Consider the following 23,593-nt stretch of genomic DNA (forward strand, 5'->3'; position numbering starts at 1 on the left):
AGCAACAGTTCAAAAGTCGATCTCGATGAATTTTTTTTCTTGCTGAAAATGCACTTTAAAGTCATTAAAATTTTCTGAGAGGGAAAGGAGAAAAAACAATCAAAACACTTTGACTCAATATTTGAAAAAGGATCATTCTTGCACTTATTTTGAGATTCCTGTTTTTAGAGGCTAGTCTAGCCTTAACTGAAAAATAATAAAGTATTCCCCTTGTCTTCTCCACTCCCCAGGAAAACAAAAGGCTTTGTATTTACTTTTGTTTGAAATAAACCTTTTTTTAGATGGAAGATTTTAAGCATTTTGCTTTGGGTGGGGACACTGAAAATTATTTGGTTTTGGTCAACTCTAAGCAAGTTTTGGCTAGTGAGATGAAAAAAAATATAATTTTTTGTTTAGTTCTTGTCATGAGTGTGAGTCTTGATGCTGCAAACATGCAAAAAAACCCAAAACCAAATGTTCTCTGTTGTGTTTCAGCCGGACATGAATGTCTTCAGTGGTGACTTAGCCAAACCTCTCTCTCCTGTGAAGGAGCAACATTTGTTGAACAGTTGTGGTAAATCAGACAAGAGCTGTAGGCAGTAATACAAAGTCCATCCTTCCCTTTGAGCCTTTTGAGGTTTACAGCCTGAGGCAGCTTCAAGGGATCCTGTGTTGGGAGTTGGAGGGACAGGCAATACTCACTGAGACCAGACCCAGCCTGACAACCAACCAAACCCTGTGTGGTGGAAGAGAAAGTGAGCTGGCTTACTCAAGGCTGATGAGGGGTGATTTGGATGCAGTGATTAATTTGCCTTTTGGTTAAAAGCTGCAATAAAAGCAATTTTATGGAATTTTCTGGCAAAGGCCATACAATGAGTTTTTGCCTCTTTTGGTCCTATTCACTCATAATTCTGGATATGGTAAATGATGTCACATTTTGAGATTGGAGATGTATGGGCCATATTATTTTTTGGAAAGATGTCTAAGGGGTCTTGCTTTAACTCACAAACTTGGCTCATCACAGACACAGTGGGTACTCACATGCATTTCCTATGACTTCAAGATGTGCAGTGACAGGAAACAAGTGTAATGTGTATGAACAGCAAGGAAAAAAAAGCTGCAGAAATACAGGGTACCAGGTTTGCTAACACTAAACTCTGACTATTGTGTTGTATGGGAGACAGCTGAGTTATCACTGCAGAATTAAAGCACAAGATGCCTGTGGATTGTCATACTATACATATGTTCAGCATCAATATTTATGGCTGAGACAGTAAAAACATGCTGCAGAACTGCACAGTTGGAGAGAGGGGAAAATTCATCATTGCATTTTGATTTGAAATACTTGCAACCCTAAACATGACTGTGCAGCTTCTAATCTGATACAGCCTGGCACTGCTCATCTACTTTACGAGGCAGGCTCAGGCTTGTCTGTCAAATCCCAGCCTGGCCATTAGGAACGGCTGCCACTGGAGTGCCAGGATTTCACGCTCGGTGCCCCACTCACCTGGCGCCTGCCCATGGGATGTGCCAGGGGAGGTGCTAACCCCCTCAGCTGTCTCCTGCCACTCCATACCATCCATCTGCAGCCCGTCTCCATCTGCTCTTCAAGTCAGTCCCTGCCTGCCTGTGACCTCTTTACAGCACACTAGCAAAATTTAAGGCAGGTGAGGACCTTGTCTCAACTATTTATGACTTAAGTGGGAGAAAAATGTGAGAATTTTCTTTCTTTGAATGTCAGTTGTCCCAAATGACTGCAGATGTGTAAATAGATGTGTTCCACTTCCTCAAGGGTCTGTTTTCTTCCTTAACTTGGCTTTCTTGTTGCAGAGCAGTCCTTGATTTCTCTGTTCCTTTTGGAGAAAGTTGGATTTCCAGCTTTTAGGGAAATTATAAATCTTGGCAACACATATCACAGTGTTTTGAAAAAGATAAAAATCTGCTCTCTCCACAGGTGATTTTCTGTAACCCATCAGTCCTGCACTTTATTGAGTGACTTGGTACTTAAAGCCAATGTGCAGTTATTTTAAAACATTGAAATTAAATGGGGACAGTAGAGTTCTTCAGAGTCACAGGTGAAGTACTGTGTCCTCTTTTCCAGGCTAAAATAATTAGAAATAAATTTTGAAAAGTTCTATTCTAAGTAAACTTTAGATATCACCTAATTTCTCTCTTGACAAAATTCTATTTCTTACTAATTCAGGGCATGCCATAGTAGGAGCTATACTTCTGTAACCCTTTGCTGGCCTGTGCCATTGTAACTTTTATGGGCTTTTAAGAACGGTGTGCCACTAAGATACTAGCACTTTAATTTGAAACACGCATTTATTAGACATACACTAGACATGGATTTTCTCAGCACCATATACCTGCTATGCCATTCAGTAGTAAAATGGTTAAACTTATTCAAAGGAGCTGGCAACCTTCATGTGGCATATTCACTGGAAATACATTCATATTTGCAGTGGAACCAAGCCCACATGAAATATCTTGAGAGAATCTGCTTGTGAAAACCTGGATTCATAGTGGAGAAAAAGAAAACAAGAGTGATAGTATGAATCAGGCTCCTAAGTTTTGTTTTGAGCACAAGGTCTTTACATCATATAAATACCTCAGCTTCATAAAAACAAACTTTCAAACTGTCACAGCCTTATCAAGAAAGTCAATAAAACATTTATTACAAAATAAAATGCTATAGAAATCAAACTGACATTTTTTTCATGCTCTATGTTTCCATCAAGCCTTATCTAGAGCTCCTGGGGGAGGAACTCAGAGGTAACAATAAGCCTGAGAGCACCACAGCCCAGTAAAAAAGTAGGCAACTTGTCCTGCTTTGGCCACTGCTGCACTGCCACTTCCCACACAGATTTTGGCACGGGAAAACAAGCTGCTGAGTATCCCTGAGGCACGAGATTCATGGGGGGGCAGGGGAGGCTGCTGCTTTCTACTTCTGTCCTCACAAGACTTTTCTCTTTGTCTAGTGGTGGAAAGACTTTTCTGAAAAGCAAAGAAAATAAGCCAATACTGGTGTGGGGTCACCAGCATTTATGTCTGTCAGTCAGCTGTGACCCTCCAGCCCATGGCATCCTGTTGCATAGGGACACCAAGCCCTGTGGCACCAGGTCACGGTTCACATCCCCTCTGTGGCCTGAATGCCCTTGGACAGTCACTTACAAATCTCCCACTTCTCCATCAATTTTGCCTGAGTGTTTTCTCCAGCCAGGTTACTTTGCTCAGTTTTATAGCCAATGCTTAAGCTGATTTCAAAAGACCAAAACCCCTCTGCCCTCTGCCCATGTTGTTTTACCCCATCCAGATAGTCAAGTATGGTCCCCCTTCTTGGGTCAAGCAGCTAAATGTCACCCTTAATTATGGCAGACATTAATTTTATAGGAACAGATGTTTAATCATCTCAGGGTCTTCCTCCCAGCGTGGAGGAGCGTCGTGCAGCAGGCCCACATGATTCCCCACTTCTCTAGTGTGCTTACAGCAAAAGCACAGGCTCGCTCGCTTGTGCGCGCACCCTGGTACGCCCTGACAAACTTCATCTTCTCTCAACTTAATTGGGATAATAAAGGGCAAACAATCCAAGTAGACTATCACTAGAACATGAGATCCCTGATTCCTTCTATTTTTCTAATCAGAGAAGTAATGGCTGTGGAGGATCTTATGTGAGCACAGGGGAAAGGGTGAGGAGTGCAGGACTTTGTCTGCTGATGCAGTGCTCTTAGAGAAACCCCAGGGTTTTCAAACGAGAAAGTGCTTAGAGGCAGTTTATGTAGCCAAAAATGAGGTGGTAAATGGTTGTTCTGGGGCCAATATGGGGGCAAGTTGGCGTACCTATTTATAGGGCTGCAGTGCTGTCAGGCTATTTGATACATCTGTGGTTCTGTGTGGGAAAGCCCATGACAGGTTTGGGTGAAAACGTGAAGCTCTTAAGAATTTTAATATGATTTGTATTGCCATTTAGTTTTTAATATAACTTTGAATAAAGTTGCGATTAAATGGCCATCATGAGTGGAAGATTCCACTTTAACATAAAACGTGAGAGTTCCCAGAATGAGCTAAGATAGGTTTTATAATATTAGGTATGCACCTCTCTCTCAAATTCATTGGATAATGGATTCTATCAAAATGGAAAAAAATAAGGTATAGATTTAGAAAAAAAAAATCTGCTGTGTAGTCAGTAGTTCCACATTTTGGAAGAAATTGCTGAGCTTCTGGCATCCTTAAATAATACCCTTTTCACATGATAGTTACACTGCTCCAAAGACAGTATAATAAACTATGCCAAAAAATTCTTCTATTTCGTTTGCATGAAATTGAACTGACAGATATACCTGTCTATGTTATGTCCAAGAAAATGTCTTGTTAGAAACGTGTGAAAATATATTATATGACAGATGCTGAAAATGTTTCAGATACAGCAATAAATTGATTGTGGTTTCTGGACCAGATGTGAACTCTGTTTAAAATTCATCATGCTGGTCTCTATTCTAGCTCTGCACTTAAATAAATGCAGAGAAGTGGCTTTGCTTTTCAATGAAACCCATTATAAGAATAGAAGAGCTTCTTTCCATCTCATAAAGAATAGACCTGACAGTAAGGCTTGCGTCCACAGAACAAGTATTAAAAGGACAAACTGAACTAAGAGAAAGCTGTGCCAGTTTTCAGTTTTTGCTTTGTCCATGAAAACTAATGTCCATGAAAATACTTGGCCAGTCAACCCCTCTACAACCAAGAAGACTGTGCTGTGCATTATTTTCATTTTAGAGGGATTCATAGCCATGAAACAATAAAGGAGGGAAAAGAGCAGGGATTTTTCAAGAAATGGTGTTAAAGGGGAAGGACTCAGTTGTAAAGGTGCTACAGACATGACTGGGTTCTGAGAATAAGTCTGCGTTTCCCTAGCCCTTTATTTTGAGGCCAAGTGTTCCCTTTCCCTGCAAGGGAGCAGGACGAGAGCTAGACTCGTTTTTTTGACAGATAGCTCAGGAGCTGCACAACCCCAGATGGGCAATCCAGACTGCTGAAGTCAGGTGCTTAGGCTGCCCCTTCAATCCACAGGCACCTCTGAAAACCAGCCCAGAAAGACCAATGTGCTGAGGCTGAAAAAAGGGAGGAGGAAACAGGGGGCAAATGGGTGTTTGTGAGGACTTCCAGCCACCTCCTGGATCTGGCACTTGGCTGTGAGCAGCATGTTTGACACCTCAGGATCTAGCTCCACGCCTCTGAATTATTTTCTGTTACCAAGATAGCAAGTACCTTTTTCTCCATATCTGGGGGATTAGAGTTTGCCCCTCCCTTTGTGTTAGTGCCCCAGCCTGAGAAGGAGAACTGAGAGCTTGCTTGCTGCTCCCTTTGCATGTCCTTCATAGGGGACGGGTACTTTTGCTCATGGCTGGTTGTGCCCATGTTCTCCTTGGTCTGCGATATTATTTTAATTTGCAGCACAACAAACCTCTTGCAGTCTATCAGGAAAGCTGTGTGTCTTTACACTGACATGTGGTATGAACATAATGTAGATTTTATTACTACTCCTCTGGGTCTGCTAACCCCACAACGTTGCATTTTTTCTCTTTTTTTCATTCGCTATCTCTCTCTCCACCTCTCTTTCTAAAGGAAATGCAATTAATTTACTCTGTGGAACATCCACAAAGAAGGAAGTAATACCACCTGTGGGTACCTCCCAATATGTCTCCTATGTTTTAAAAAATATTTGAGGCTGTAATTTGAAATACTATTAAAGATGCATGAAGTCCTCTCCAATGTCAGATAAAGGCTTTCTCACAGTGAAGCAGCTCTGCATGCATGCTACACCTACTACTCACTAGCACAATACAGAGTATTAGAAAAATATTTTGGCTTGTCAGACACTATTGATAATGAGTATACATAGCTTTTACTACTGTCTCCATTCTTTTGGCTTTAGAGATTTATGTAGAAAACTATTCCCCAAATTATGTACAACCTCATAATATAAAACTCTCTTGTTGTTATAGGCTGAGACAGAACTGTTTAATTGATGGGGAAATTTATTTTCTGATACACAATAGAATAGATATAAAGGTACCCCTCTATCTATAACCACGACCACTTTCTTATCCTCCAATGACTTCCAGTTGTCTATCCACAAACACTCCTAATACTGGATTGCCTCTTTGTTGAACATGTGCATTGCACTCAAACCCGACAAAGACCCTAGGCTGCCATGGATGTAACTTCTGTTCTTTCTGTAACTTGTAATCATACTTCAAGCCAGAAACCCTGATTCAATTACAGTGGTTATGTAGGATGGACTGCAGGGTTTTCTGACTTTTCTGTTAACACTGTCAGATTCACTTTATTGAATGCCACAAATCTTGTCACAGGCCTACAACCTTTGAAGGCTGAAAATATTTGTTAAATATATTTATTAATATATAAGCCTGAATATACATATACATATATATATATATATATATAAATTATATTTATAGATGCACATATTTTGTATATATCAGTTGAATATATATATATTCAACATATAACCATGAAAAGTTAAAGGCTGAAAATATTAGTTAAAATGAATGCTATTTCTGTTCTTACATTTGACTTGGGGTATTAGAATCTTTAAAGTTAACATGCCCTTTCTTCTCTCAGAAGCTGGGTTTTTTACTTTTTCTACAGAGCAGCAAACAAATAAACAAAAGCTAAGCAGGATTTTCTCAGAAGTTCACAAAAGCCAAGAGTTGGGTCTTCAGGAATAGCAGTGCATACTGCAAAACTAATGTTACAATCATGTTATTTGGCAAGATTCCTCTCCTAGCTATGAAAAGATAGCCATAATCCCATCCACAAAAACCACTACTGCCCAGAATAGGATTTAAGTAATGATTGATCAAATGTGAGGCCAAGAAGCTTGTACATCTTCTGATTTAACAAAACAAATGCTTTCAAAATTAAGACTGAAACTCTGCCCCTAAACAGTCCTTTACATATCCTGCTTCACCCAAACAGTCCTGAAGAGGGTTATTTGCAATGGAAGTGCTGACACAAGCTTACTGTAGTGGTGCTGTAAGATACTGTTATGTTAATATAAGCATTACACGCTAAGAAAACATCCTAAGTCAGTGATACATATTTTTCTTTGGAACAAAATCACCATAGGAACAAAGGTCATATGTCACATGGATGCCAATATTTGTGTTTGTGTGGCTGTTCATAATGATGCACATTTTATCACATTTTAGTAAAAATAGGCCCTTATTGAAAAATAACCATCTTCTTATTGGTGGCCCCTCTTTGGTTTGGCAAAGGCTGCTGTTCTTCTGCCTTTCCTTTGCAAATGCTGCTCATTTTCTCTTGGATGAGATAATGATTGCTATCTGCAACACAGATGGGCACAAACTGCTCAGAGGAACAGGGAATCCCCTGGAGCCCAGGCTGTTTTTGTAACTTAGGAAAGCAATTCCTGTGATTTTACTGGCATTAAAATGAAGGATTTCTGGTTGCTGCCCAGGTCATGGGGATGTTGAATACTGAACACAGTACCATGGCATTTTTTCTGGAGGGAAATCTCTCTGTTTCTCTTCATGTTGAATGACTTCCTCCTTCCTCATATTGAAAACTTCTTTTGCACTTGATGTTGCCCTTCCCTATACTGGTGCCTTCAACAGGATGCTTTACTCTTAGAAAGGTACTTTTTTTTGGAGTCCATTTATATTTCACTTTTGGAGAATAATGCAAGGGTTTGCACAATCCCAGCATCATGCACAGCAACCCCAAAAGGCTATTTATGATTAGATATTCCTACTTAGTATCCTGTGGAACTGGACTACAGCAAGGCTTAAATTCTCAAAGTTTTTGCAGGTTGCAGCCAGCCCTAAACCAAACACAGTCATCAGATTTCAGACATGTGGAGCAGTGGGCCAAAGCCTGGGGCTTTAGGATGGACTGTCTCACTCCAGTTGAAATTTTAAAAAAAGCAAGATGAAACAAGACACTCCATTCATGTGATTGCAGTCATCTTGAGTGAATCATGGGTCCATGTGCTTGAAGCTGTGTGTGCAATGGGGCACTCCTGAAATTCGTGGTGATGTCTTAACACCCTCATGCAATCACAAGGTAAATAGAGCATGCATGGAATGTATGAGGCAGCCAAGTATCACTTGCAGTAGTGTCTGAGTGGCTCTGAACCCATGTTGCCAGCCCCAATGGGTACATTCCGCATGGTATACCCTGGAAAGAGAATCTTTGGTTTGTCTTGGGGACCAGCTGGCTTTGACTGGTGGATCAGGGCCAGAAAGCCATGAGGAAGGTTTCTGAGACACTCTTGTGAAGTGGATGGGGGAAGTGCAAATGAGGAAAAATAAATGAATTTCGATTACTCATATCCTGGACTCCTTAAAAGCTGGGCTACGATATAAGGAAGGTGCAGGTCTTGCCTGGCCTTTTGTTCCCTCTATATATCATTCCAGTAACTGAAAATGAAACTGTGAGATGTGAAACAGAAGTAAAGGACACTTTTCAGTTCCCCCTCCATCCCTTTGTGCCTCGGAAAATTGATTTAGGTTGATCCAAGCTGACATTTTGAAAACCTTCCTCTGGTTCGGCAGCCAAGCCTGAATGTTGGCCACTCGCACCGCCCTCGCTCCGTGAGCGAGAAAGCTTCCTGGGGACTGGCTGACGGCAGCCCCTGCGAGCCCTGCCAAGAAAACCAGCGGTAGGCCTCTCTAGAACAGATTGAATTCTTGACCTCTCAATATGCTATTTCTAACCATATCGGTGTCCTCTCTTCAGCAGCTCAATTAAAACAAAGGCGGACGCGGGTTTCCACAGAAAGGGCAAATTGCCGATGTTTGCTTATGTGCAGGTGATGGGATACAAGGTCACAGTTTGTGGCTGTTTTTATAGTTTTAGAAGTTGCCTGAAGCATTGCAGAAGTTTCTTCCAGCTCGTTCTGTGGCCTGAGATGTACTACCACACAGTGGTGTGAAACCTGCCTGGGGCAAGCTTGGTCTCATCATCAGGACTTCCCAGCCCCATCCAGCTGGCGTTGGGCAAAGTGACTAACTCTGATCCTTGCAGCTCTCTCCTCCTCTCCTCAGGGACATGGAGAATAGGACAGTCTGTCAGATGGCACCACAGTCTTTCCAGTTTCTGTTTTCTTTCATCAGTATTCCTTTGGATTTTTAGTAACAAAAAGAAGGTAAACAAGTGTGTACTGTCTTATAGAGTACTTGCTTGCAATGAAATTTATCCAGCCCCTTAGTGATTTGGTGAGTCTGTTGCACATTTTAGGATCTGCCTATAGGAAACCTCTGTGTCCAGACAGGCTTTTGCCCTGTTGTGGGTAGTTTCAATATGCCAGGAGCGCACATGTTAACCACCCTCCTTCCTACAGCTGAGTGTGAACTTCAGATGACACAGTCTGTGACCACTGGGTGCCTTGAAGAGAAAACCTCAGACTGTTAATTTGAGTTTTTTTGCGAAGGTAAATTGCAGTTGAAGAATGGGTTTAATAAGGTTTGTTAATGAGTGCTATTGAAGAAGATTTTACTCTGTGTTTTGAACTGGAGTTTTGTAGTGGCTGACAGCTTCACGTCCGTGTCAGTTGCTTTGCTGAGGTCTTGCTACAAAATGACGAAGGAACAAGTACCCTTTGCCAAAACACTGTTAGCCAGGATGTCCTGGGTAAACAGAGATTTTTAGAAAGTGTTATTTATAAAAGCTGGCAAATGAAACCATTGCATCAGTGAAGAATTCAACAACACTGTTAAATTACCAGAGTGAATTGACTAGTTGTGCATGTGGGCATATCTTCAACTAAATGATACTAGGCGGGGCTGCAAACTCTCCAAAGTACTGTTATTTTCAAGCTAAACCTCAGATAACCTCCAGCCCTTTAAAAATATCTGTTGCTGAAAATAAGTCCTCAGATAACCTTCATCCTTGGATAACCCACATAAAATCAAAGATGAGGAACTAATAGGAGAAAGGGGGCTTGGAAATAAGTTTGTTCTCATATTGCCCACACATGTGAGCAACACGCTGCTGCTGACTAGCGGCTATTTTTACATGTAGCCCATGTGTTGTGAGCAAGAAAAAGGGTGCTTTTCTTCACTTAGCAGCAAGGTCACTGTCTGCTCGTTTAGCCAGGGTGGCCCTGGTTTTCTGTTTATCAGGAGCTGTGGATACTGCTGGCACTCACATTCTTACTGTTGGCTGCATTATCTAAGGCTCCACACACTCGCCTGTGTAGGACACAAACAATCCTTGAGCAGACCTAGGGAAGATGCAAATAAGGGCAGAATGGGTCTCAGAAAAGTGCCGTTAAATAGTCTGAGTGTTTCTGAGAGAATATCTGCTAGAACTACAGGGAGCAGTGGCTTCTCCTAGATGACAATGGAGTTGTAGAAGTTAAAAGGCTTTAAAAGGTTTAGAGTGCTTCTGCTGTCTCAGAAGATGTGAAGAAGACACACTCCAAAAGAAAAAAAAAAAAGGAAAAAAAAAAGAAAAAAAGAAGAAGAAAAAAAAAAGAGACAACTTTCTCTGCTACCCACCTGAACACTGAGTCTTCAGCTGTGAGAAGAGACTTCAGAGCAAGGTAAGGAAGAAACTAACCAGTCAGAAACACACAGCCAGATGCACACTGGGGAAAAAGATCCAACAGTTCCAGGTTTCTGCAGGTGAGCTGCTGAAGCCCCAACTCATGCACTTACAGTTTGATAGCCCTTGATGTGTGAATATAGAGTCCCCCAGGGCGGCAAGTCTCCTGTTGCTCAATGAACAGGACTAGAAAGAATCTGTGCTGTTTGTGAACATTCCTGGAGGTGCATGATTTTTCTGCAAAGCAAGGAGATCATGCACAGCACTTGGCAAAAAGTTCAGCTCAATGTAGGGGCACAGAGGTTTGATAAAGCTGTTTGCTGCCCCAGATAGTTCCTCTGGGTGGGATTTGGCAGCTCTAATGGAGGCAGAGAGTAAGGTTTGAATTCATTCATCTGACAATAGAAACCTGAGCCAAAGCTAACACAGAGTTTTATGCTCATTTACAGACCTCTACAGACTAAAGGGTTCATAAAGGAGTTCACTGATACCTTGTTGACAATGGTGATGAAATACCCTGACTTGTCATCCTGGGAGATTTCAACACACACATCGACGAGGCTGCAGATATGAAGTCCCACAAACTCACCTCCTGGCTTTCCTCCCAAACACTCTCTGGGTATTTCTACATCGACATTTACAGTCAGCCTCAAGGGGTCCCTGTCACTGGCTCTGAGTGGCATGTGTCACCCTGACAGGAATTTTCAGTGAGCTGCATGCAGGGTTTACTGAAGTTCCCTACTTGCGGTCAGTTCCAAGAAGAGGTCAGAATCCAGATCACAGGGTGTGGTTGTGCTGAATTCCTCTGCCCAATGCCCGCAAACTTGCTGAGGAGAGGGTGATAGAATGAGGGAGAGGATGAAAGATGGATCTGAGCTCCAGCAGATTTCCTGGCTTTAGCTATATTTGGGAGCCATGGTGTAGGTGTTTATTTGGTATAAGCACAACGATGACCTTAGGGTTACTCTTGCTATCAGTGTTGATCATCTTCTCTCATTTAATCCATATGCTCTTTGATTTGATCTATACTGAACAAGAAGAGTGTGGACCAACTGCAAGGGATGTCTTGAACCTGGGGTAAGCAAAACATTTGGTCTCCACAAGTGGGCCAGAGCAGACTAGATCAGACAGGGTTATCAGAGGAGGTGCCAAGCTGGGTGCAGGGGATGGTAGGATGCAGTGCTCTGAAGGCATGTGAATACTGGTGGGACTCAGGGGACTTCTAGCTCTGATTTAGCTTTTATCAGATTCTCTCCTAGCATGCCCCTGGAAGGGCAGCACTGCACAGCTGGGCCAAGGTGCTGAGGATTAGGGAAGTTCCTCCTGTCATGCATGCATCCCTTAAGGTTCTCTACCTAGTCCCCAGAAGCATCTCATTCCCTTCACCCTCACAGAGTGCCTCAGAGCTGTTATCCTGCTGGACTGGATAGATAAGGAAGCCATGGCAGGAACCAGGATAGCAACACTGAAAAAACAACATCTGTCTTGGTGTATCTGGTTCTGTCCTTGGTGACACTGCATGAGAGGCCCAGGAGACTTCCTGAGCTGTAACAGCAAAGCTCCAAACACCTCTGTATCCTCTGGCAGGGATACCTCCAGCCAAAGTGGCCACAGGGAACAGCCAGCAATCATGCTGCTGAGAACCATGGAGGATGACTCAAGGGATTCACTAAAGGCCAAACTGCCTGTCAAACCAAGAGTGGGCGAGGAGCAGTGGAGGCTTGTTACCTTTTTGAAATTTGTTTTCTTTGTTTTCAAATCACGTGCAACCTTTGGGAGATGTTTCTTGGCAAAAAAAGCAAGTTATGCTCCTGCCCACACAAGCTCTGATAGATAAATTTGAGCTGAAATTGAAACACTCAGTTTTAGACTTTGTTTTTTTCCTCTCTCTCTCCAGATTAGACAGTGAAATAGTGGACATGATTTTCTTGTCTTTGGCTTTTCTGCTCTCTGTTTTTGTTTCCTAATGAACAGCCATAGATCCTCGATGCTATCCTGCTACTGTAGGAAAAGCTGGACAGGACCAAACCTAGTTGTTGAAATAATGATGAAGAAAATGTCCCTTTGCTTTCTGTTGACAGAGGTAGCTCATTGCTAGTCAGTTAGGCCTTTGACATGATCATCAAAATAAAGCTGTTAACGTAAATAGAGACATGTATTTTTAAAATTACTTGCTAGAAAACTCACAGCCATCATTCCCAAAATCAGTGAATCTTGTCTCACAGGTGCAGTTACCACAAACTTTTTTAGTGTTTTTATTTTCATCCAAGCATAACAGAACTTGACTCTAGATCACATACCTTCTGTTACTGAAATCTGAGTAATGCATTAAGTAATGGACGAATCTGTCTGGATTGACTAATGTGGTTACAGGATTTCATCCTGATTTGAGATGCATGAATCAGGGATGAGAAGAGCCAGTTTTAATAAAGTGCAGATACCCCTTGGGGACCCTAGGCTGAGGGGGCTGTTTGGGTGCCCACACTCCCCACCTGCATGTGCCACTGACCCACCTCCCTGCCTTCTTTTTTTCTCTCTCCCTCACTTTTTTTTGTCATTTTTTCCTGGAGCATTGCCTAAAGGAATGAATTAAGGCTGTTAGGGTCCAGGTTGATGTTGTGATGTTTATAGCCCCAACAGCGTGATGATTGTTTTATGGTGTTTGTGTTTTGGCATCAGTGATGCCGTGATGTTTGCGCTGCGATGTTGTCATCTGGGGAGGGCAGGGCCATGGCTACATTACATCTATGTATCCCATACGTGGTGTAAAATGCACATATAAATCACACAGATGCTGAGTTCCTGGGGCGTGGGATAGGGGGCCCTCATCCCCCAAGCAAGTGCTCGTGAGGAACAAGTGCGCAGCCAGGCGTGAAATGGCTGAGGGTGGCTTGCAAACCCAACAGCTTGCCAGGATGGCCAGCACTGCATGATACCATGCAATCTTCTGTCAAAAGAAATGCCAGATATTGGACTAAAAGTATGTAGCTCTTGCCTGTGTCTTCAGACAACTCTCCTTAGCAACGTGGAAGTGGGCTTTGGGGCCAGGATGCATGGTCTGGAATTGCTGGTGTTCCTGTGTGGGTGTGGAGGTGGGCACTGAAATTTCCTCAGAGTGGTGTGGTATTTATGGATGAAGCCCTTGTCCAGGAGAACTTCCTGCTCTGCTCCTACGGGGCCTCTCACAGGGGCTGCTGGAGCCAAAGCAGAGTGACAGAGCAGACCAGGAGAAACAGCAGTGTAGCCACTGCCATTCACCAGAGGGAAGGCGTTTCACAGGAAATGTCCTCATTACTTGCTGCTCACAAATAAATCACAATTTGATTTTTGGGAGCAATTTCCCTCTGAGCTAAAGACTACTCTGATGCCTGCTCTTTCCCAATATATCTTTCAGCAGCTGAAGTGCAGCTGAAGACATCATAATGCAAATTGAAATACTCTTCTGCTCTCATCCATTAGAGCTGGTACTGCTTCCCTGCACATCTTGTGGACCTTTAAGTTGAGTGTGAACTATGTTTCTGTCTCAGTGATCACATGTGAGAACTGCACATTTCATGATCTCTTCCCCCCCTGTTACTATTGTTATCAAACTTTTGTCACCAGTTGCTGTTTCATTCACCAATGTGTAATCTGTAAATGCCAGACCCCTGGTCCCATCCACAGGGCAGATCTAAATGTCCTTCTTTAGCTAAACTGTGTTTTTTGCTTGATCTGTCAGCACTCTTACTGCATGTGCTCCAACAAACCAAGTGCCTTTGTTCTCCTAAAGCAATCCTGCCTCAGGCTATCCTTCCAGTAGAACATTAGTTCTTTTGTTTGGATAAAAGGGTGTCATCACTCATTCATGATGAGAATATGATTCAGCCCCTTCTCCTCACATTCACGGTCCAGTCTTCATAAATACTTGCTTTTACAGCATATTGTATGTGTATTCAAATGGCTGACATCAGTGGGCCAAATTGTGCCCTAACATGAATGTGCTCTAGTCCTGCTGTTCATGTTGGAGGAATTGTGGGGAGCCTAAATCAGAAGAAAGTATGATCTGTATCCAGTCCCATTTAGATGTTTGTTTGGGTTTTTTTTAAATTTTAATGGCATTAATATTTTTAAATAAAATGTTCCTTGATCTGAAAAAAAGGAGGTTTAAACAGCAGCCCACTAAAGTAGATGTGATTTTTTTCGCACCTGCTTTGCTGAACTTTCGGTCCATGCTACCAAGAAACCTCCTTAGTGTTGCTATTGTCATGTCAGCTTCACATAGATAGGCAAAATTTTGGATGCTCAATTGAATTTACTAGAGGCACACTTCTGAAACTTCCCCATTATGTGTTCCTTCTTCTTTACTGAACTAAGTATCTAACTACTGCAATTTCTCTTCTAGGAAGCTGTATTTGGGCATGAATACTACTGAAAGACAGTGAACAATAATACTAATAATAACAACAATAATAATAATAACAACAACAAAAACAACATCAACGTCCACTAGAAATTCTTGCTCTGCTCCTGAAACTTCAGATTTGTTATTATGTCTGTAAAGCAGGGAGTGGTGAGTACAATAATTTCTCTTTGCTCTGAGGTTCCACCACTTTCTGATTTTCCAAATCAGAGCTGTACATGAACAGTATAAAGTGTATGGACTGTGTCCCAAACTGGATCTCTGCCATTTCAAGGGAGAACTGAGGATGTGAAAAGACTTCTAAAATGTATAAAAATACTTGGATTGCATTGATTTAGCTTCATGCTAGGTTTATTTAATGGTAGTGAGGGTGTGGTGTAAATCCCTATAGTTTGGGTTTTTTTTTTTTCCTGGGCAAAACCTCCTGAAATTCACTGCAATCGAGCTGAAAGATATGGAGAGATACAGGATACAAGTGACTTTAAAATAATTCCTCACAACATCTGTTAACACTGAGACGAGCTAATGTTGCTTTATTTCATGAACTAAGGAAGTGGAAAAGAGCCTTAAGGAAAACACATTAGGATAAGCTTAAGGAAGAACGTAGAGCATATGGTGGCACATGGATAAGCAGGCCCGGATTACCTCGGTTAATAACTCACCCAACATACTGCTTTTCTAATCTCTTAATTTCCATATTTACCTTAAAGTGCTTTAAACAAGAGTTTGCCAGACCTAACTGTAGCTATTCAGTGTATTAGAAAGTTTTTGATTGGTGTGAAAGGATTTGTGATTAGCCAGACATTTCATGGCCCTCTTGGTAATGTGTTAAGAAGCCTTCCTGACATCAAAATTTATTTTAAAGGAAAGCTTGTCCTAACAGTCAGAAAAGCCTCTAAAAGCTCATCTGTTACGCCTTGATAACTTTTTAGAAGCTACTCCAATGTCCATTGAAGAAGCAGAAAGGCGCCCAGTGACTTCAGGATACATTTTATCAGAACACTTAAGCAAGGAGTTGGCTAAAGTGAGTATCTGCTTTAAAGATGTTAACATTCACAGGACTGTACAACATCCATGAATGATGCGTTCTAGTATCTATTCAGTTTATTAAGTAAAAGTATTTTTCATAAATCTACTCTCAACATTACCAGGACAAAGAGAATTTTCAGTTCTGAGCTTGTCTTAGAAGGCAGTCAGTTTGTTGTTAGTTAATTTGATTGGAAAATTAAAGGGGCACATTACTGGATGAAGGGTGTGACTTTATGGTTCTGTCTCTTCATTGACATATTGGATACCTTATGTGGAAAATGATGGCAAAAAAGTGAAGTTATTCAGCAATTATTTTTCTTTTTTCATTGTTGGTCTTTCTGACTCTGACAGATAGCAACATATCTGCTGTATGAATCTTAACTTTTCCTCTCCAGAAAGGGTGATGGGACTTTATGGGAATTCTTGCTTGTAAGTGTCATCATGAAAACAGGACCTGCAAAGCTTTCTCTGTGATTCACCACAACAAAAGATCTTTTGTTTCAAAAGCCAGACAAGACTGGTATTGGGCTGCATACTTGAGTAACACGTCATGTACAAAACCAACCACTTAAAATCATGGAAAATTCAGGACATCATAAATCTTATACCAACTGCATCATTTTATTTATTCAATTTTTTCAGATATTTAAAATAAACAAAATGTGTTCCTTCATAGGCTGTAAGCACTCTGCCAGTTTAGAACTGCAAAACCAAAATGCAATATAATTGACTCACTGCTTCTACCAAACTGAAGTAAATAAACACTGGAGCCCCATTCATCAACCAGTCCTCTTAAGGCTCCTCAAAGAGCAGATCCAACACATGGGTCTTGTAGCATGTCTGAAAGTCAACAAATACAGGTGGTGTCAGACTACAGGAAGGGATTTATGAAGCCCTGAAAGATTTTTGTATTTTGCTGGCTATACCTTCTCTATTATATTGAAGGGAACATAATCCAGTCTCACTGTTTCTAATGCCTGCATCTCTGAGAGATACATGACCAAGTATTTGTCTTAGGAAAGATCTTCCCTGGAGGCTCTGGGCTTCCTGTGCCCAAACCATCATATTCAAATAAGTCAGGCCACTCAAAAGGGGCCGACCTGGGTCCCAGAGCAGAGATGCACATCCCAGGTGTGTGATTGCCTTCTGTACCACAACCTGCTTCCAATTAAATTGCAATGCAGGCCATGTGAAGGATGTGCTGCAGGACTAAGCCAGAAATTACAAAAACACAGATGATGAGTGCAAGTTATCCATCTGAAAGTAATGACTGTGAACACTGAGGCAGGCACATGCAATGGAATCTCTGAGAATCACTGTCAGAAGTGGATGTGGCCCCATTGAAGGGAGAGGACCATCTAGAAAAGAGGGCCTTTGTATGAATGTTGTGCTGGAGGACCAGAAGAGGATGGCACTGCGTAGCAGAAGCAATTACAGACCTCATGGGACTTGGAGAAACTGAGGAGGTCTTAAACCACTGGTCTTGTTAAGTTTCATTACCCTGGATTCAAAGAAAAAGACTGTGATGACAGATAGTGATGAATTTGTTAGGTGGCCTTCTGGGACATACATTTGGATCCCTAAAGCAGAGGGAGGCAACCTGAAGAGAGTGGTTGGGATGTAACACACAGACGGGTGCTGCAAGCTGACCACATTTGGAGATGGAAGGATGGCTTTGAGGATGTTTGTCTACCTTCTCCAAGAAGAGAAGCAGGTAAAGTTTGAATATAATTTACTCACTGGAAAGGTAAATTATTTACTGATGGAGGGCTTGGTTTGAATAGCCAGGAGGACATTAAAATCATTATGAAGAAGAAATTTAAAAGAGGGACAATATACTTTTGCTCAGCAGAAAATCAGACTCCCAAGCAAGTAAAGAATGAAGCTGTCCCAGGACATGATGCCAACAAGTGCACTCATTCCTGACCCATCAGTGCTGGGCAACCTGGTGTATATTTCATGCAACAGTACCAAAGTTGGGTAAGATAATATGCACAAGTAGAATATTAAGTGGATGGCAAAAATGAGACAAGTATGTTTATTTCTTTTTCTTTGTGACTTAAATAAAACATCTGTTTAAGTCAGTCTGAATATTTTTCTCATTCTACGCGTGAATAAAAAGAAAATGAATATGCAACTTTGACCACAAAAACTAACTGCAATCTAGCAGATTTTAAAACTCTATTTTTAAAGTCAGAATAAAATTGGAAAACAAAGGATAGATTTGCTAGGAGAGTGGGTTCAAAGAGTTCTTATTCAGGGATTAGGATGCTCACCCAAGACAACAAGGGTCCAGGCTTCTTTGCCAAATGTGGATCAGAGCCTTGAGTCCATCCTCCCTTATGGCTGAATAGAGATTTTACTTCTTCAGCAAAAAAATGACCTAATTATGACATATAGAGAGATACTGATTACAGAACTGAAGCAAATGTCTGCTTATGTGCAGAAGATTGTGCCTTGATTATATTTGTGTGCAAAAAGAGTAAAATATGATCCAGTAGTATAGATTCTTGCTTCTTTAAAAAGACCAGTTTTCTAAAGCTGAAAACAATTATAAGTCAGATCTACTGGGAGAATTTAAACAGAAAAATGTGAATGATAATTGCAAACTGTTTCAAAACATTTTACTAAAAAGTCATAGTTGTTATAAACCAAAACAACATAGCTGAAGTGAAAGCTGTTCTACTACACAAAAACCCCACATGTAACACTTGAAAGAAAGAATGATGCAACAAAAAATAATTTAAATCAGAAGATAAGAATGAAAAATTTGCAAGGGAAGCAAGAGAAGTGTAAATAGAGGTGTTTGCCCAACGCAGTTAAAGATCATACAAGTTAAGGACAAGAAGTTTCTGATGTACTTAAGGAAAGAAAACCTATCAGTGTTATTTCTCTCGGTGGATAAAAATGGTGTAATTATTTATACTAACACTGAGAAGATGAGAATAGCTTTCTGTGTTGGTTGGAAAAAGCCAGTTGAAAATATATAATCCTGCAATAGTCATGATGTATTTTCCATTACAACAGTAATTCAAGAAAATATTTTAACAGCAGCTACTAAAGTAGGTATGTTAAATCAGAGGCTTGAACAACTTCTGTCCACAAGTCTGAAAAGAACAAGTCAAAAACCTCCTTTGGCTGTAAGTAATGGTTTTCTAGTAGACATTGAACACTAGGAAAGTTTGAGAGAACTGGAAAGATACAGTCTTATTTGTATGACACATATAGGATGAAAACACCAGTCATGTGCATTTCCATTTGACTTTCTTTGGTCTTAGAGAAATTAAAGTTGTTGTCAGACTGCTACTAACTCTGTGAAAGAGATTATAATTTAAAAATGTTAAATAAATGTTTATACAGCTAACTTAATATATTTTAAAATATTATTATAGTAAATTCAGCTAATAGTATTTGATGCAATGTACTTTGAATTCTGTATGGCATTAAGCTGGACATATGATGTAAATTCAATTAAGAAAACAATATTTCCTTAATTATAAGTATTAAGTATACAGATATGAAATTGACATGTCACACTGAAAGTGGGTTAAATGCTGGCACAGTGATTGGTCTAAAAATGCAGTTGTCAGTGGAAATTTATAATTTGCTTGATGTTTTGAATGGAGTCCTGAAACAAGTGATGGCTGATCTTCTGCCATTCAAGACATTTTTCTTGGAGTTTACATATAATTGTTCCTAAAAAGTAACACAGGAGGAAAAAAGTGATTAAAAAATACAGACATTAATACTTAAGAAACTGAAATCAATGAAGTAGTTTGTTCCTGTTTTTTTTTTTAGTAGTCAGATTCTGGACATCACTAACCATATCTACATTAGCAAATGATTTGGCTGAATAGGAGTGGAGTAGCAGATTAAAGCAGCTCACACTGGGCTCTCTACATGTGGTGCAGTGTTTGATGTCAAATCAGACTTAGTTCAGTTCCCCAGACTAATCATCAGTTGCTCATTCAGATCCTAACGCCTGCGGCAGTGGCTGGGATGCGTGTGGGAAGCAGCTTCCTGACTGGTTTCCCCTGGCAGGGATTCATTTCCCCCAAATCAAATCCAAGTGGGTGACCTGCACCATAAGTGGGGTTGGGAGGAGGATAGCACAACTCACCTCTAAAGGTCTCTCCTGCACCACATGCATATGTTTGGTAGATCTGGTCATTAAATCTACAAAGAAGGTGGGACCGAGGTGTTTGTGTGTGAGCCAGGCAGGAGATGCTGGGAAAGGTGGTCCTCCAAAGAGCTGGAGCAGTCCTGAGACTGCTAAATAGGAAGCAGAAGGCAACATCTGCCTTTGGCACCGCTGTGGGATGTTGTTCTTAGTGCTGATTTCTCCAACTGGAGAAGGGTGCTGGATGAATTGGAGAGAGTTCAGAGAGGAAAGCCACATCTTACTGTGATAGGCCTGAGAAGCCTGTTCTGTTTATGTAACAAAGAATAGATTAAGAGGTGACTTGATCACAATCTATAAATATGTACATAGGGAATAGAAATTCTGTCACAGTTCACTCTTTTGCCCTGACAGACAAAGGATGTGATCTAGTCCAACTGCTGGAATATGAAACTGGGCAGCCAGAGACAAGAAGAAAGCAACATATTTTTAAACAAAAAGGTAATTAATCACTGGAACTACTTAGTAAAAGTTATGGTAGATATCCTACCCTTCTCCATTTCAGAACATAGATTGGTGTTTCTTTTTATATATGTGCTCTAAATTACTGCTTAACAACTTTCCCTTCCCCTCTCTGCCAGAGGATCACCAAATCCCTTCAGAAAAAAAGAAATACACAGATGGCCTAGTAGAGCAGTCACCCAATGGCTTTCATTTGCAATCAGCTCAAAATTAAGATAAACTCTGTATGTTTATTCCCTTTTTCCCCCTCAATTTTATTCACTTTTTGTTGGCATATGGGTGTATGAATATCTACATGCACGCTCACGCACAGTATTTCCCCTTACAAAGCTACAGATACTATGACTGTTACAAAATTTTGAGTAAACTGGTTTGTTAAATTTTAAAGATGTTTTATACCCAACTGAAAATGTCCAGGTTCCACTAATAGCAGTGTAATAAAATCTTTCATATTGATTTTTTTTTTAATTTTGGCTGGGGTTGAAGTGGCCCAAAATGAAACACTTGGTTCAAATTTTTCTCATAGGATTTTTCTCTACAGCAAAATCGAAATCTTCTTGTGGAAAATTTCAGTTTTGTAGTAAGTGCATTCCCATTAGAAAATAAATGCACTGTGAAACTCCCAGCCAAGTCTAGTAATGATGGTCATGACAGAGATGGGGGAGAGAGAGAGACAGGGTGGATTTCATTACACTTTCTCACCCAAAAGAGAGGGAGAACTGAGCTTCTACATTCCCTTTGTTTTCGCAGTCAAGCTTCCTGCCACTTCTAAAGCACAAACCCCTTATGCATATGCATTTATTGCTTGGGTATCAAACTGATAATATATTAAAAGGATTATGATTTACTGCTGTAATTATTGGCCCCCAGCTTTCATCCACAATTATTGCGTGCATATATCTTCCAGCTTGCAAAATCCCCACTTGCCCATATAAATGATGTGATGGCATTACTCTGTACTTTTTTTGCTGTCCTAACTGCTCATTAGAGCAAACACCTCAAAGTATGCAAGTAAACGTGTTGGGACTGCTTGGATTATCTGGCTGACTCCCTCTTTTTCTCTGTTTTAGGAGTTTTTCCTTCTTTTCTCTTGCCACCCCACTTTTTCCCTGCTATAGTATATTACCCTGTATTTTTCCTCTCATTTTTCCAAGTGTCCAAATGTTCCTGTTTGATTTATTTATGTCTGACACTGTTTCAGAGTGCTCACTTCATTTCCTTTGGGAGCATTCTGCCTTAGTCTCTCTTCATTTAGATGCTTATTTCCTCCACCTCCGTTCTCCTACACAGCTCCTCCAGTACATAGTTTTCCTCCTTTCTCCTAAATTTGTTTGCTCTGATGTTATCTTTTTCTTCCTCTAGTCAGATCCCTTCTTCTTCTCCACCTCTCCCCATCTCGCTTTTTTTTCTTCCTTTATGTTTCTGCTTCCTTTACCTTTCTTCTTCCTGTGCAACCCATTATGATCTGGAGGGACCACTTTTCTTGCCCTGTCTCTGCAAAGGAGACCCACCCTTCAGCCGTGCACTTTTCCATACCTTTTTTATCCCTCTCTGCTCTTCTTTTTTTTCTTCCCCTAATTTTTTTCTTCTTCTTCCTATGCCCCCAGCCTTTACCTGTTGCCAGGCTCTAGGTGTTTTGCTGGACAGGATCATGCCCGTTTCCCAGCCCCACATTTACCTGGGGAACTTGAGAGCAGAGGACACCCCTGGCTGTCCGTGTGCTGCCCCAAGTGTCCCCGGGGTGATTCTGTGTCTCCCCGGCTCAGGACAGAGGTGTTAAGGAAGTCGGTGGAGTAGATTTTGGAGGATGCTATTGCCGGACCCGGGACAGCAGCCGTGCCCCGCCGAGCCCTGCTGCAGCCCAGAGGTGTGTGTGCAGCTGCCTGTCTGCACTTGAAAGAAGTCCTGGGGTTGTGTAGACAGCTCCATCCCAGCGTCTGGGCGTGCACCCTGCACTGGCCAGTGCTAATAGGCAAGTAAAAGCCCCCCGAGGGCCACTCACTTCCCTCTTGTAAATCCGCATGTGGTTTGAAAGGGTACTTTATGAGGTGCCTCTGTATACTTGATCCCTTGTATTTTTTCCTGCTGTGAAGCCCGAGGCTGTCTTTCACAGCTCCTGCAGTAAACCAGGGCCTTGGGATCCGGAGTGGCAGGGACACGCAAGCAGCGAGTGTCGGCTTTCATGGAAGTCGCAGGTGCTTTCACCAGAGAGCTGCCGTGCAGCCCTGCCTGCCCTCCCTGCAGCACCGCTGCAGGGCTGGAAAGCCGGGCAGGGCTGGCTGAGGCTGGTCTGGCAGACTTTCTGCCTCCCCAGTGCTCAGGTACTGCACATCTTGGTGGGGGTTTGTCCCTTTTTGTCCCCTACGTTATAGATGGATAATGAGATGATTGGTTCTCACAATTAAAAGATAACTATTGTGTGAATATTAATGAAAGCTCTAGTAATGTATAGTTATGTTATTGTAATTTAGAGGTCCTCTGTTGTCCCCATAGTTCCCCTTTCCTCCCTATATTGTTTCCATCAGACAGCTGGGATTGTCTAGGACAGGTAGAAAGAAGACATGCACATCTGTCCCTTGCCTGGGGCACTTGGGAATGGGAAAGCTTGTGCTTGGGGGGTGCAGCATGACAACACCTGACCTCCAAACAAGTTACAAGAAAGCAGTCTCCACTGATAAATGGGTTGTCTCGGACAGGTAGAAAGAAGACGTGCACATGTGTCCCTTGCCTGGGGCACTTGGGAATGGGAAAGCTTGTGCTTGGGAGGTGCAGCATGGCAACACCTGACCTCCAAACAAGTTACAAGAAAGAAGTCTCCACTGATAAATGTCAAAGAAGAGCTGACTGACAGACTTTGGGAAGGGCCAGGGCTAGCTGATGCAACCCCCATGGGTATAAAAGACTTGAAGACTAACTGGCCGTGTGGTATGCACGAGAGGCAGTTCCCAGCACTG

The 23,593-nt window shown here is 41.6% G+C and overlaps 1 long non-coding RNA gene across 6 annotated transcripts; it reads left to right on the top strand.

The window, feature by feature from the left end:
- The first annotated feature begins 9,958 nt into the window (after positions 1-9,958).
- On the top strand, positions 9,959-23,051 carry LOC120505830. Of its 6 annotated transcripts, XR_005628343.1 has the most exons (6): positions 9,959-10,567; positions 11,019-11,646; positions 13,964-15,992; positions 16,349-17,711; positions 20,532-20,618; positions 22,247-23,051. It is a non-coding gene; the product is annotated as an uncharacterized LOC120505830 (long non-coding RNA). The 6 variants fall into 6 exon arrangements; XR_005628344.1 differs by lacking the exons at positions 20,532-20,618; positions 22,247-23,051 and having other exon boundaries at positions 13,964-15,118; positions 15,834-15,992; positions 16,349-18,133; XR_005628341.1 differs by lacking the exons at positions 20,532-20,618; positions 22,247-23,051 and having other exon boundaries at positions 13,964-15,118; positions 15,901-15,992; positions 16,349-18,133.
- Positions 23,052-23,593: the final 542 nt, after the last annotated feature.

This window comes from Passer montanus, unplaced genomic scaffold (genome assembly GCF_014805655.1).
Source record: "Passer montanus isolate IOZ18808 unplaced genomic scaffold, ASM1480565v1 scaffold36, whole genome shotgun sequence".
In the NCBI taxonomy this organism is placed as follows: domain Eukaryota; kingdom Metazoa; phylum Chordata; class Aves; order Passeriformes; family Passeridae; genus Passer; species Passer montanus.